We start from the raw sequence: 11,141 nt of genomic DNA, 5'->3' as shown, positions 1-11,141 counted from the left end.
TTTGATTTCTTTTGGTTCATTAGTTAATTAAGAAATTTGGTATAGGTGTTTACCTGGGCCTTCTTCTCTGCCGTACTGATCCATTGCCTGCCTTTTCACCCAATCATGTGTATGTATGTGCTTCTAGGATTGTTGCCAATTTTAATGCACTGAATGCTTATAAATACATTTCTTTTCTACCCAAGTTTCATACTTTTTTCTATTGACAAAGGGTATCAAGGTGGATGATTTCAATTACTGCGCCCAATTTTAAAATCAAATTAATGTCCTTTTCCTTTGAATTACTCTCTCTGCATGTGTGGCTTGTTAGTGTGTGCATGTTCTGTGTATTATGCTTGAATTTTGATGGTAAGATGGTGCGTTAAGTGTTCAGTGTGAATTTGAATGTGTTGATAGTTTTGTTGATGAGACAATTATCATGTTTCTTGCCACTGTTTCTAGAGATGGGAAAAATGATTTACACATGGTCTTTATAGATTTGGAAAAAGCGTATGATAGGGTCCCAAGAGACATTCTTTGGAGGATTTTAGAGAAGAAAAGAGTACGAGTAGCATATATCCAAGCTATAAAGGATATGTATGAAGGAGCAAAGACTGCCGTAAGAACTCATGAAGGACAAACCGAAAGCTTTCCCATAACTGTAGGATTACATCAAGGCTCATCCTTAAGTCCTTACCTTTTTTGCGTTGGTAATGGATGAGTTAACAGGACATATTCAAGATGATATTCCTTGGTGTATGCTTTTCGCAGACGATATAGTGTTGATAGATGAAACTCAGGAAGGGGTAAATGCAAAGCTTAACCTTTGGAGAGAAGTGTTGGAATCTAAAGGTCTTCGCCTAAGCCGATCAAAGACAGAATATATGGAGTGCAAGTTCAGTGCAAATGGAGGCCAAAACGAGTTAGGGGTGAGGATCGGAGATCAAGAAATACCAAAGAGCGACCGTTTTCGTTACCTAGGATCTATCTTGCAAAAGAACGGAGAATTAGATGGAGATCTCAACCATAGAATACAAGCTGGATGGATGAAGTGGAAGAGTGCATCCGGTGTGTTGTGTGACCGCCGTATGCCACTGAAGCTCAAGGGAAAATTTTATAGGACGACAATAAGGCCGGCGATGCTGTATGGCACAGAATGTTGGGCGGTGAAACATCAACACGTACACAAAATGGGTGTAGCGGAGATGAGAATGCTTCGTTGGATGTGTGGGCACACGAGAAAGGATAAGATTAGGAATGAGGATATCCGGGGTAAAGTAGGAGTAGCCGAAATTGAAGGAAAGATGAGAGAAAATCGGTTACGGTGGTTTGGACATGTGCAAAGAAGGCCTACTGACGCTCCGATTAGAAGATGCGACTATGGGACAGAGGTTCAGGGCCGAAGGGGTAGAGGAAGACCTAGGAAAACTTTGGAAGAGACTCTAAGAAAAGACTTAGAGTACTTGGATCTAACGAAGGACATGACACAGGATCGAGCACAATGGCGTTCTAAGATTCATATAGCCGATCCCACTCAGTGACTTGGATTTTCCAAGTCTCCAACCGAGAAGTTTTCCTCACTCGGGAAATTAAGGGAACACTACCCCAACCTACATGCTCCACTCAGAAAGCTTCAACATACAAGCTTCAACAAAAGAAAATTCAAAGAACTTAGCGAAGAAGGCTTTGGTGTATTTAACACAATACGTTGAAATGAAGGAAAGCTTATTTATTGATATCCCCGATAAGCTACAAATATGTACATATACATGAGTCAAAATAAACACACAAGAGGGAGCCTTCACAAAGGTTGCTTAGGAGAAGTCTCAGCAGTCGGTAGAGCCCCAGAAAGAGAAGGCATCGGAGGGGGATCATTTGGAGTCTCAGTACTGGACAGAACCCTAGAAGGAGGAGGCATCAGAGGTTGATCATTTGGAGCTTCATTACGTGGTACAGCCCCAGAAGACGAAGGCAATAAATGCCTTTGGAACAAACCCACAAATCTCTGATGATCAAGTAAAACCTGACCATCAGTTTCCTTCATCTGATCAAGCTTCCTCTTCATGTTTGTAGCATAGTCATGTGCGAGCCGGTGCAACTGTTTATTCTCATGCTTGAGCCCTTTAATCTCCTGTTTGAGACTCATCACTTCAGCCACCAATGATTCAACTTGGCGGGTTCGAGCAAATAGGCGTTGGGCCATATTAGACACAGAACCTGCACATTGAACACTGAGAGCCAACGAATCCTTAACAGCTAACTCATCAGACCGTTTGGAAAGTAGTCTGTTATCTTTGGGAGTGAGAAGGTTCCTGGCCACCACCGCAGCGGTCATATCATTCTTCATCACGGAATCCCCAACGGTAAGAGGACCAGTTGGGGAGACGAAGGATGGGCGCCATATGTTGTCTGGAGAAGGCGGGGCTGCCTCTTCAACAAGGTTCAAGTCAAAACGACGGTCGGAGGGGCCAGACATTTTCAAAGGTGTTGAAGAGAGAAGAGGTCGGACAAATCAAGATCTTAGAAGTGCAAGAATGAAGCTTCTACTGGTGGAGATTCAAGTGTGCTTTGGAACTTAATGCCAGCCCCTATAAAAATCTGCACTCGACGGAGCTTCAGAAATCGAAGAGGCGTTTGCTTTCTCAAAAGTTGGGCTGCTTAGAGATCACGAGGGTTGATCTCAGAAATCAAAGAGGCGTTTGCTTTCTCAAAAGTTGGGCTGCTCAAAGACCACGAAGGCCGATCTCAGAAATCGAAGAGGCGCTCGCTTTCTCAAAAGCTGGGCTCCCCAGAGACCACGAGGGCCGATCTCAGAAATCGAAGAGGCACCTACTTTTCCAGCCTTGTCAGCACCTGTCACACGCACACTCAGCTTTACGGAAATTATGGGCATTCTGTCAAAGACTTCTGGGGAAGTAGAAAACACATGAATCTTACTGTTCAATCACCCACTTCCCACACGCAACAATAGCTCATGGGTACCACAGATAACTTTGCCAAAGTTCTCTGCCAAAGTTGAGCACGTGAAGCTTGCAGCTCCCACTACATCGCTTTGACCAACAAGGGTAAAAGAATAGCAAAGAAACAACACTAACAAAGTTTAGACCCATAAATTTTGAAGGTCTAGCTACCATATTATTACCCACAAGGGTAAAGGAACAGTACCACTGCTGGATAATTGGAAAGTCCCTGTGTGTCAACCTCTGTGCTTCGTGGCAAGGTAGACTAGCAAACATGCCCAACCTTTACTCACATTCGAGAAAACACTCCCAATAAGATTGCTTGCTCCAAAATCGAAGAGGCACCGTCCTCCGAATCTAAAGAGCCAGACTCCCAACATGACTACTTTCTTAAAAATCGAAGAGAGGGTAAAGGAACAGTACCATTGCTGGATAATTGGAAAGTCCCTGTGTGTCAACCTCTGTGCTTCGTGGCAAGGTAGACTAGCAAACATGCCCAACCTTTACTCACATTCGAGAAAACACTCCCAACAAGATTGTTTGCTCCAAAATCGAAGAGGCACCGCCCTCCGAATCTCGAGAGCCACTCTCCCAAACATGATTACTTTCTCAAAAATCGAAGAGACTGCTCTCCGAATCTCGAGAGCCAGACCCCCAGCATGATTGCTTTCTCAAAAATCGATGAGGCATCGTTCTCCGAATCAATCGAAGAGGCGTTCGCTTTCTCAAAACCTGGGCTGCTCAGAGACCACGAGGGCCGATCTCAGAAATCGAAGAGGCACCTACTTTTCTAGCCTTGTCAGCACCTGTCACACGCACACTCAGCTTTGCAGAAATTATGGGCATTCTGTCGAAGACTTCTGGTGAAGTAGAAAGCACATGAATCTTACTGTTCAATCACCCACTTCCCACACGCAACAATAACTCATGGGTACCACAGATAACCTTGCCAAAGTTCTCTGCCAAAGTTGAGCACGTGAAGCTTGCAGCTCCCACTACATCGCTCTGACCAAGAAAGGTAAAAGAATAGCAAAGAAACAGCACTAACAAAGTTTAAACACATAAATTTTGAAGGTCTAGCTACCATATTATTACCCACAAGGGTAAAGGAACAGTACCACTGCTGGATAATTGGAATGTCCCTGTGTGTCAACCTCTGTGCTTCGTGGCAAGGTAGACTAGCAAACATGCCCAACCTTTACTCACATTCGAGAAAACACTCCCAACAAGATTGCTTGCTCCAAAATCGAAGAGGCACCGTCCTCCGAATCTCGAGAGCCAGACTCCCAACATGACTACTTTCTCAAAATCGAAGAGAGGGTAAAGGAACAGTACCATTGCTGGATAATTGGAAAGTCCCTGTGTGTCAACCTTTGTGCTTCGTGGCAAGGTAGACTAGCAAACATGTCCAACCTTTACTCACATTCGAGACAACACTCCCAACAAGATTGCTTGCTCCAAAATCGAAGAGGCACCGCCCTCCGAATCTCGAGAGCCAGACTCCCAACATGATTACTTCCTCAAAAATCGAAGAGACACTGCTCTCCGAATCTCGAGAGTCAGACCCCCATCATGATTGCTTTCTCAAAACTCGAAGAGGCATCGTTCTCCGAATCTCGAGAGCCAGATACCACAGACAACTTTTTCAAAGTGCTCTGACAGAGTTAAAACATGTGAAACTGGCAGCTCCCACTACCGTGCTATGACCAAGCAGGGTAAAGGAATAACATTACTACTTGTTGTTAGGGAGACTCCTATATATGTCGACCTCCATCCCCAACGGACAGGCAGACCTGCAAAAATGCTCAACCCTTCATCATATCTGAGAGGGCACTCCCAACGAAGCCTTTCGAAATATTCAGCTTTCTTTCCCCCTGATAATACCTCTGCAAACAAGCTATACTAGAGCAAGAATATCTCATATCATCAGGGTTAAAAGCAAGAGTATCTCATATCATGCTTTTTCCCTGTCTTTTCTTTTGGCCTTGTTTTTACCTGCAAGACAAGGAGAAAGAGAGCAATTAGTCAGCACTTGGAATCAAGCTTCCAGCCAGGAACTGACTGCCTGGAACCCCTTACCTGATTACTTACCTGGCATTGCTCTCGAGTACTCATCTTCAACATCTTATGTTTCCAGGGAAGATTCCGCATCTGCTTGAGGAACAGATAGGGCAAGTGCGAAGGATACAAGGAAGCATGTGGAGACAAGCGTAACAGCACACGTGCCGATACATCCATTACTCTGTCAAAAGCAAAAGTATCCCATATCAGCAGGGTGGAACGTACTCTAGATTTGATGGACTTGTTTTGACCCTCAAATTCTTCAGTCGGCCTTATACTCTGGAGGAAACCAGAAAACCCTCAAGCTCAGTTCAAGAATAAGCCTGTGGAAAGTTACTTCTTCAAAAGCAAAAGTATCTCATATCATCTCTTCTCATTTTTCTTCTCTTTATCCTTCATGCTACTGCAAGATGGGGAAAAGGTGAACAATCAGTCGGAGCTCTGATTGCTTACCTTGTCTGTCACCTCTTTCAGCAGACCCCCTAGCTCGGCGACTTGGGGGACTCCTACTACATGGTTTGTATCGCGCTTGACCAAGCCTGAAACTACAAGTAAGCTTCAAGTGAAATTGATACATTACCTTGTGCATCTCCACCAGTTAAAGATACCACCCCTGGATGGAGGAAGAGTACTTCCAGAGAAGATGCCACATCTACCTATGAGACAGATAAGGCAAGTCAAGACGACACCACACTCCGATACTTAGAAGTTTCGTGATTACGAGATCATTCTCCCACAATATTTCCTAATGTCATTTGTACTAAATCATTCACTTGTACTCACTAAAGGAGAGCTTGAACTTATGTACTTGTGTAAACCCTTCACAATTAATGAGAACTCTTCTATTCCGTGGACGTAGCCAATCTGGGTGAACCACGTACATCTTGTATTTGCTTTCCTATCTCTATCCATTTATATACTTATCCATTTATATACTTATCCACACTAATGACCGGAGTTTGATCTCCTGCCTGATCGTGCTGCTGCTGCTGCGGCTTCTGTTGCAGATGAGATCGAGACGGGGCTAAGAACAACAGATGAACAAAAAATGTCAATCTAGCACTCCTCCAGGTGTATTTTTTTTATATTAGAAAATTATTTTATTGTTTTACCTCAACATGAACAAAAAAGTCAATCTAGCACTCCTCCAGATGTATTTTTTTAGACAAGGGAAAGCAACGTAACTCTAACAGTTTCCTATGGTTTGCAGATAAAACAGTCAATTTGATTGTAGCAGAAATAATATATCCAATATATTTTTGTAAACACACAACATAAATGTAAATGAATCATGACACGATTGTCAAAAGAACACCTAAAAACATAAAGGATAAAAACACATAAAACAATTTGCATGGACACCAAGCAAAAGAAAGAGAAATACAACAACAACAACAACAACAAAGCCTTTTCCCACTAAGTGGGGTCGGCTATATGAATCCTAGAACGCCATTGCGCTCGGTTTTGTGTCATGTCCTCCGTTAGATCCAAGTACTCTAAGTCTTTTCTTAGAGTCTCTTCCAAAGTTTTCCTAGGTCTTCCTCTACCCCTTCGGCCCTGAACCTCTGTCCCGTAGTCACATCTTCGAACCGGAGCGTCAGTAGGCCTTCTTTGCACATGTCCAAATCACCGGAACCGATTTTCTCTCATCTTTCCTTCAATTTCGGCTACTCCTACTTTACCTCGGATATCCTCATTCCCAATCTTATCCTTTCTCGTGTGCCCACACATCCCACGAAGCATCCTCATCTCCGCTACACCCATTTTGTGTACGTGTTGATGCTTCACCGCCCAACATTCTGTGCCATACAACATCGCTGGCCTTATTGCCGTCCTATAAAATTTTCCCTTGAGCTTCAGTGGCCTACGACGGTCACACAACACGCCGGATGCACTCTTACACTTCATCCATCCAGCTTGTATTCTATGGTTGAGATCTCCATCTAATTCTCCGTTCTCTTGCAAGATAGATCCTAGGTAGCGAAAACGGTCGCTTTTTGTGATCTTCGCTAGATTGCTCCGGTCATTAGTGTGGATAAGTATATAAATGGATAGAGATAGGAAAGCAAACACAAGATGTACGTGGTTCACCCAGATTGGCTACATCCACGGAATAGAAGAGTTCTCATTAATTGTGAAGGGTTTACACAAGTACATAGGTTCAAGCTCTCTTTTAGTGAGTACAAGTGAATGATTTAGTACAAATGACATTAGGAAATATTGTGGGAGAATGATCTCGTAATCACGAAACTTCTAAGTATCGGAGTGTGGTATCGTCTTGACTTGCCTTATCTGTCTCATAGGTAGATGTGGCATCTTCTCTGGAAGTACTCTTCCTCCATCCAGGGGTGGTATCTTTAACTAGTGGAGATGTACAAGGTAATGTATCAATTTCACTTGAAGCTTACTTGTAGTTTCAGGTTTGGTCAAGCGCGATACAAACCATGTAGTAGGAGTCCCACAAGTCGCCGAGCTAGGGGATCTGCTGAAAGAGGTGACAGACAAGGTAAGCAATTAGAGCTCCGGCTGATTGTTCACATTCTCCCTATCTTGCAGGCAGCATGAAGGATAAAGAGAAGAAAAATGGGAAGAGATGATATGGGAGACTTTTGCTTTTGAAGAAGTAACTTTCCACAAGCTTATTCTTGAACTGAGCCGGAGGGTTTTCTGGTTTCCTCCAGAGTATAAGGCCGACTGAAGAATTTGAGGGTCAAAACAAGTCCATCAAATCTAGAGTACGTTCGACCCTGCTGATATGGGATACTTTTGCTTTTGACAGAGTAGTGGATGTATCGGCACATGTGCTGTTACGCTTGTCTCCACATGCTTCCTTGTATCCTTCTCACTTGCCCTATCTGTTCCTCAGGCAGATGCGGTATCTTCCCTGGAAGCATAAGATGTTGAAGATGAGTACTCGAGAGCAATGCCAGGTAAGTAATCAGGTAAGGGGTTCCAGGCAATCAGTTCCTGGCTGGAAGCTTGATTCCAAGTGCTGACTAATTGCTCTCTTTCTCCTTGTCTTGCAGGTAAGAACAAGGCCAAAGGAAAAGACAGGGAAAAAGCATTGTTGATGCACAAAATCAGCGAAGACTTTGGTACAACAGAAAGTGTCAGGTTTTGTGACCTTCGCTTGGTTGCTTCGGTCACTAGTGAGGATAAGTACGTAAATGAATAGAGACAGAGAAGTAAACACAGGATGTACGTGGTTCACCCAGATTGGCTACGTCCACGGAGTAGAGGAGTTCTTATTAGTAGTGAAGGGCTTACACAAGTACAAAGGATCAAGCTCTCAATTTAGTGAGTTCTTGTGAATGATTTAACACAAATGGCATTAGGCAATATTGTGGGGGAATGACCCCTATTTATAGAAAAACTTGTAGCTTTGTCACATTGACATGTGTCATGTTGTGATTGGTTCTTGATGTCGACACGTGCTGCGCTCTGATTGGCTTCTAATCTTGACACGTGTCGAGTAGTGATTGGCCTCCTGGTCGGAGGGGAACTCTTCTGGGTCCTTGACAGTATAGCGTTGGCCGGTGCTCGGTAGTTTCGGGATTGGTCAAGTATGGTACAAACAGTGCTCCCCTAAGTTCCCGAGTGAGGGAAACTCCTCGGTTGGGGACTTGCAAGATCCAATCCCTTGAGTAATCACGAAACTTCTAAGTACCGAAGTGTGGTCTGATCTTCATCTGCCCTTCTCTGGAAGTACCTTTCCTCTATCCGGGAATGGTGTATTTAGCTGATGTTGACGCACAAGGTAATGTATCAATTTCACTTGAAGCTTACTTGTAGTTTCGGGCTTGGTCAAGTGCAATACAAACCCTATAGTAGGAGTCCCCCAAGTCGCCGAGCTAGGAGATCTGCCGAAAGAGGTGACAGACAAGGTAAGCAGTCAAACTTCCAAGTAAGCAACCCAGGAGCAGAGGTTTGACTTCGGCTTCCGGTTGATTGTTCTCATTCTCCTTGTCTCTCATTCAACTGCCAGGATAAGGAGAAGCAAATGGATAAGAGATGATATGAGATACTTTTGCTTTTGAAGAAGTAACTTTCCACAGGCTTATTCTTGAACTGTGCTGGAGGGTTTTCTGGTGCCCTTCAGAGTATAAGGCCGACTCAAAAATTTGAGGGTCAAAACAAGTCCATCAAATCTAGAGTACGTTCGACCTTGATGATATGGGATACTATTGCTGTTGACGGAATAATGAATGTGGTATGGAAAGGTGTCGTGCTGTAGTGATCTGTTTCAGCCCACCGTTGAACCTTCTGCTTCAATCTTTTGCATGGCAGAAGTGGTGTGCAACCTTTGCATTTAAATGGTCCTTCAGAACATTCCTTCATAGTGACTCATTCACGCTTGGCAGCTTCAGTGTAAAGAGCCAATATCTGATCAACTGTCATGAGGTATTTGCCGGTGGAATTCGTGACCTTGACAGCAGTTGAGGATGAGTACTCGAGAGCAATGCTAAGTAAGCGACCAGGCAAAGGCTCCAGGCAGTCAGTTCCAAATTGGAGGTTTGATTTCAGGTTCCGACTGACTGCTCTCTTTCTCCTTGTCCTGCAGGTGTGGACAAGGACAAAGACAAAGACAGGGAGAAAGCATGATATGGGATACTCTTGCTTTCGACCCTGATGATATGAGATACTCTTGTTCTTGGTGTGGCTTATTTGCTGAGGTATTATCGGGGGGAAATAAAGCTGAATATTTCGAGAGGTTATGTTGAGGGTGCCTTTTCGAATGCGAGAAAGGGTTGAGCATTTTTGCATGTTTGCCTGTCCGTTGAGGAGGGAGGTCGATGTATATAGGGATTTCCCAATAACAAGTAGTAATGCTATTCCTTTACCCTTCTTGGTCACAGCAATGTAGTGGGAGCTGCCAGCTTCACGTGTTTTAATTTTGTCAGAGCACTTTGAAAAAGTGGTATGTGGTATCTGGAAAGCTGATATTACGTGTGAAGATTACAGACAAGCTTTATCTAAGGAAATCTGGCTCTCGAAGTTCTGAGAGTTGTGCCTCTTCGGTTTTCGAACAAGCAATCCCGTCGAGGATCTGACTTTCGAGATTCGGAAAGCGGTGCTACTCCGGTTTTTGAGAAAGTAATTATGTTGGGAGTCTTTTCTCGAATGTGAGTAAAGGTTGGACGTTCTTGCCAACCTGTCTTGCCGCAAAACACGGAGGTCGACACACATAGGGACTTTCCAGTTGTCAAGCAGTGGTGCTGTTCCTTTACCCTTATGGGTAATAGTAGGGTAGCTGGAACTTCGAAATTCTCGTGCCTAAACTTTGTCAGAGATCTTTGACAAAGTTATATGTGGTACCCGAGGAGTTGATGGTGCATATGGAGAGCGGTGATTGAACAGTAAGATTCACGTGCTTTCTACTTCACCAGAAATCTTCGACAGATTGCCCGTAATTTCCGCAAAGCTGAGTGTGCATGTGACAGGTGCTGACGAGGCTGAAAAAGCAGGTGCTTCTTCGATTTCTGAGATCGGCCCTCGTGGTCTCTGAGCAGCCCAGCTTTTGAGAAAGCAAACGCCTCTTCGATTTCTGAGATCGGCCCTCGTGGTCTCTGAGCAGCCCAGCTTTTGAGAAAGCAAACGCCTCTTCGATTTCTGAAGCTCCGTCGAGTGCATATTTTTATAGAGGCTGGCATTAAGTTCCACAGCACACTTGAATCTCTACCAGTAGAAGCTCATTTCTTGCACTTCTAAGATCTTGATTTGTCTGACCTCTTCCTTCTTCAACACATTTGAAAATGTCTGGACCCTCCGACCGTCGTTTTGACTTGAACCTTGGAGAAGAGACAGCCACGCCTTCTCCAGACAACATATGGCGCCCATCCTTCATATCCCCTACTGGTCCTCTTACCGTTGGGGATTCTGTGATGAAGAATGATATGACCGCTGTAGTGGTGGCCAGGAACCTTCTCACTCCCAAAGATAACAGACTACTTTCCAAACGGTCTGATGAATTGGCTGTTAAGGACTCTCTGGCTCTTAGTGTTCAGTGTGCAGGTTCTGTGTCTAATATGGCCCAACGCCTATTTGCTAGAACCCGCCAAGTTGAATCATTGGCTGCTGAAGTGATGAGTCTCAAACAGGAGATTAGAGGGCTCAAGCATGAGAATAAGCAGTTGCACCGGC

The sequence above is a fragment of the Malus domestica genome, chromosome 04, assembly GCF_042453785.1.
Source record: "Malus domestica chromosome 04, GDT2T_hap1".
NCBI lineage: Eukaryota > Viridiplantae > Streptophyta > Magnoliopsida > Rosales > Rosaceae > Malus > Malus domestica.
This window is presented reverse-complemented; position numbering follows the sequence as displayed.